Source organism: Triticum urartu, chromosome 7 (genome assembly GCF_003073215.2).
Source record: "Triticum urartu cultivar G1812 chromosome 7, Tu2.1, whole genome shotgun sequence".
Taxonomy (NCBI): Eukaryota; Viridiplantae; Streptophyta; class Magnoliopsida; order Poales; family Poaceae; genus Triticum; species Triticum urartu.
In genome coordinates, this window is record NC_053028.1 from 460,642,876 (window position 1) to 460,647,522 (window position 4,647).

Below are 4,647 nucleotides of genomic sequence, written 5' to 3' on the forward strand. Positions count from 1 at the left end.
CATGATTAGTTTAGTTTAATAAGTAATTAGGTTAATTTAACATATCTAATTAAGTTAACTAATTAAGAAATTAATTAATTAATTAATTAATTTTTTTATTATATTTTTTTATTCTTTTTTTAACAGGGGCGTGGTTAGGGGGGCCCCACTGGCAGTGGCCCATAGGGCCAAACGGGCGTGGGCGATGGATCGGGCGCGGGGCGCCAGGATGCCCGCCCGCAGAGACGAAGGACGTCCCCTCCGGCAGCAGTGGCGAGGCCACGGTGAGTGGCCGGAGCGGCGGAAGTCAGAGGCAGAAACGAGCGAGGTGGCTGCGGCGGTGGTGCCGGTGGCAGCCGCAGGGGGAGGCGACGGGGGGCGGAGACGGTAGCTGCGACGGGGATGGGGAATGGAAGCAGCGGCTGCAAACGGCGCCAGTGCGCGCGGCCATGGGCGCGCGAGGGGTCTGAGCGAGCGCAAGGGGGGGGGGACGACGGGCGGCAGCCAGCGCAAGTGGGGAGGCGCGAGCGGGGGAGCACGAGCTCGGGCGCATCGGCGTTGGCATGCGTGGGCGTGCGCGTGGTGGAGGGGGCTCGGCCTGGCGTGCACGCAGGCGGCCAGGTACGCGGGCGCCGGCAGGGGGGCGAGGTCGCGGGTGCCGAGCGCCGGGCGCAGGGCGGCGTGAGGCGAGGCGTCTGGACAGGGAGAGGAAGGGGGGCGTGCTCACATCGAGGAGCAGGGACGGGGCAATGGTTGTTGGGGAGGACGACGGCGACGACGAGCGTGGCGGAGACGGGGAAGCAGTCTAACGAGGTGGTGGTGACGACGACGTCCTTGGTGAGCGCGACGATGGCGTTCGACGAGGAGACGGGATCAGGGGGCTACCCCGATCCGGATCGGCCAGGGAGAGAGATGAGGGAGCGAGGCGGAGGGCGAGGCGATGCGGCGTTGCGGCGTCGGCCTCCTCCTCTCGATCCCGATTCAATCGGGGGAGAGAGGAGGGGGGGTGGGCAGATATTTCGGGGGGTGTCGGTGGGCGAGTGGGGAGTGGGGTGGTTAGGTGGTGCGGGGGTGGGCCGGCCGGTTGGTTGTGCCAGGTGGGCTGGTGCCGTGCTGGGCCAGAGCCCAGTTGGGGGGGGTTCTGTTTTTATGTTTTTTTTTGTTTGACATTTTCCTTTTATCTATTTTCCTGTTTCTTTTAGTTTTACTTTATATGCAGTTTTATAATATATCAACTCAGTCCCTAAATTAGCATTATTAGTTAGGCTACTGTCATAATTAATTTGGCACTAAATAAATTAGTTTTACATTTGTTTATTATTCAAAAGTATTTAATAATTGTTTTAGCCCCTGTTTTTATTTAGTTTAGGCACTTAAACATTTTGAAAAAGGTTGGTTCCAACACCCAAAATAAGTTACGGATTATTTGCCACATGATGATCATTTTAGTTTTCATGTTTGAGAAGTTTAGAATTTCACTTATTATTTGAATTTGAATTTGAACCGGATTTGGATCAACGGGAGATTAGTAACAGTAATAGTGGTGACATGGCATCATTAGCAAAGGATCACTGTAGTTTAATTACCCGGGCGTCACAATTCTCCTCCCCTACAAGAAATCTCATCCCGAGATTTAAGAGGGGAGTAAGGGGGAAAGTTCTTGTTACGATATTCTAACGAATCTTCTCGGTCTTGGTTGCTCTTCTCGAAGAGGTCGATCCATAGCATTGATGTCTTCATTCCTATGCATCAATGCATCATGATGAAGTTGTCGTCCTTCCTTCTGGATCTTCACCGAACTTACGAAAGGATAAGAGGGGAAAAACTCTATAAGGACGGATCGTAATAAAATTGAGCACGGACGGTTAACTCAGGGGAAGAAGCATAAGTATCCCCCGAGTTGAAATTTGAGAAAATATCGAGAGCAAAGTAAGGAGGTATCATGAGAAATTTTGAGCGGTCAGGCAATCGTTCGATGCCTGAAACAAAGTGTGAAAGGGGTCCAGAGCAACGGGAATAAGTATTGCGTCTGATACCCGAATAGATTACTAGGATAGTGACCCCGTGAATTACATACGAAGTCAAGCGCGAGGAATAACTTTGGAAACCGGGGGTGTACAGGAGAGTCAGGTTTTTGATCCTATGGAACTGTGGGTTATGGGCCCACCATGTGGGTTAAAAATAGGAGCGGTGACATCTTGCACGGCCATGATAGCAAGGCATGTCAGAGAATAACCGGTCAGTTATGTTGGCTGCATCATTGGTACCAAGGGCGAGGGACGAAGAGAACCATTTTCCTGCTCGTTGAAACGAGGCGGACCAATAGGCAAAGTTCTCGTCCATCGGTGGCTACCGGAATGTCATCAACAATAGTAACAGGCTCTTACTGACAGATTTGTACACCAAGGTGTTTACATAAGCAGTGAATTATTACTGCTTAGTTTATATAGATCACAAGAAAAAGTCAAACAAACCAATGGAAAGGAAAATATGATTATCAGATTAAACAGAACAATGGAAAGGAAAATGTGTTGAAACACATATTCCAGGGGTATATCCTTCCCAAGGATAAGCAGAGCATGATATCCATGACAGGATATAACGTAGAAAACCCTTTTAGGTAAGGGGAGAGAAATTTCATGACATTACCCATACAACGGTGTTTGGATAATTAAGCAGGAAACATTTAGCATTGGGCTTCAAATGTTCTTGTTGAAAATCGAAGTACTAGTGACATGCTTCGAGATAGCATTGACATGGTCTTCAAGCAAGGTCAGACCTTGGATACACAAAGGACCCATCAGGAACAACTTATGGAATAAGTCTTACAGTTTCCTCATGGAAGAATGGATAACATTGCTAAAAGGGAACTATAACAATAGGGCCTCTGGCCAGGTGGGCTAGGTATGACACCACCTCACCGGGTCATATAAAGACCAACATTATAACTCTTGGAAATATGTCCCAACCATCATATCTGACCGAGATTCAGATTTGATTGGTGTTAGGATACCTCAGACTCGCCTGAGAAGAAAAAGTGCAACACAATTTGACGAGATGACATTGTGAGATTCTCAGAAATGATCTATGGAAGTGAGCTCTGAAACAAGAGTTCATCAGTAAACCAAGGAGAGGATGAGGAGGTGGCTGATAGGCCCAGCAACAAATCATCGAGATTTCCAAAGGATTGATTTCCACAATTATGTGAACAAGGAAATATCATTTGTCGGATCAAAAGATATAATGATGTATGCTTGAGGGAAACATACACAACTGAACAATGATAGAAGGGTGCACCCAGGAATCTGGACTAGGTAGCACGATCAATGCTCGAATGATGAATCAATAAGCAATAGATTTAGAATGAAACTGTAGACCAATAACTTCAAAGCAATAGGGTTGCTAGAAGTTTAGAATTTACACATCACATACCATTTGTCGGTATTCCGGTTAGAAACAACACGGAGACCAAGAAAAGAACGCAAAAGGCAAGAGATATTACTATATCAAGAATTCTCAAGAGGTGGTAAAATTACCACGACATTCTTGACATAAAAGGTGGTAATATTCCAAGGTAAAGAAGAACAAATGCTGGATAGCAAGGATCTCAAGGTATAACACAAAACACGAATGAGTTTGTGTTTAACGGAAGGCAATAAAGTGGTCGGGGATAACACAAACCATTGAGGGGCGAGGATGGTATACCTAATCAAGAATTCGATATATATCTTGGAAGAGCTCAGGATGTTGATGATGACCACGACACATTTGTCGAGAGATTTCATGAAGATGTAATCGGTCGGCGATGACATCAAGTCAAATGATGATGCAACAAAAGTCAAATAATACTTGAAGAAGAACTCATAAGAAGTTATGCAGTTCCGTGATAATCTCGAGATACCAGAGGGGTAATACTCGATGACAAATCAAAGTAGAGGTTGGACTGGGGTATTGCTCTACAGAAGACAAGCGCTTAAACTTGCACGCGAAATGGTATTTAAAGGAGAACATGGTCGGAACCATGATTGCAAAAGGCCAGATCCTAGATATAAGATGAACTTATACCAAAGGAATAATTAATTTAAGAGAAGCTGTAATGATAAGATCTACATCGTATCCATGGGCATGAACACAAAGTTCGAGGTCGACTCCCACTTCTTCAATGTATAACCTTCCATTCACCTCTCGCCTTTCGAAAATGACATTAGTTGTGGAAAGTTTTACTTGGTGCAATACCAGATAAGTATGTTCCGCGAAAACTTTTGGGTTCACACAGATTAGGGAAGGCGTAGGTTCAACCCATCGGGGCATCGTGGAAACATATACCACAAGCTTCAATAGTACATATCATCAGCTCGAAAGTAGAGCATGGTTGGCCAATCACAGAATAGGACTTACCAATGGCATTATGTATCAGGGAAAGAACTTCTCGAGGTTTTTGTATACAAGGGACACTGTCGGATGAAAATTCAACACAGGATCTGACGGTCCATAACGGAGTTGATGTGAGCATTTGCACACCACCAATAGAAGAAACAATGCAAATGCATTTTATTATAGAAACAACTAACTAATGCAAAGCTCAAAGGCAAGGAATTAAGATTTCCAAATCAAGGGATCAGAAGCAATCATTTTGATTGAAAATGAATAAGTTCAATAGACTTAGAA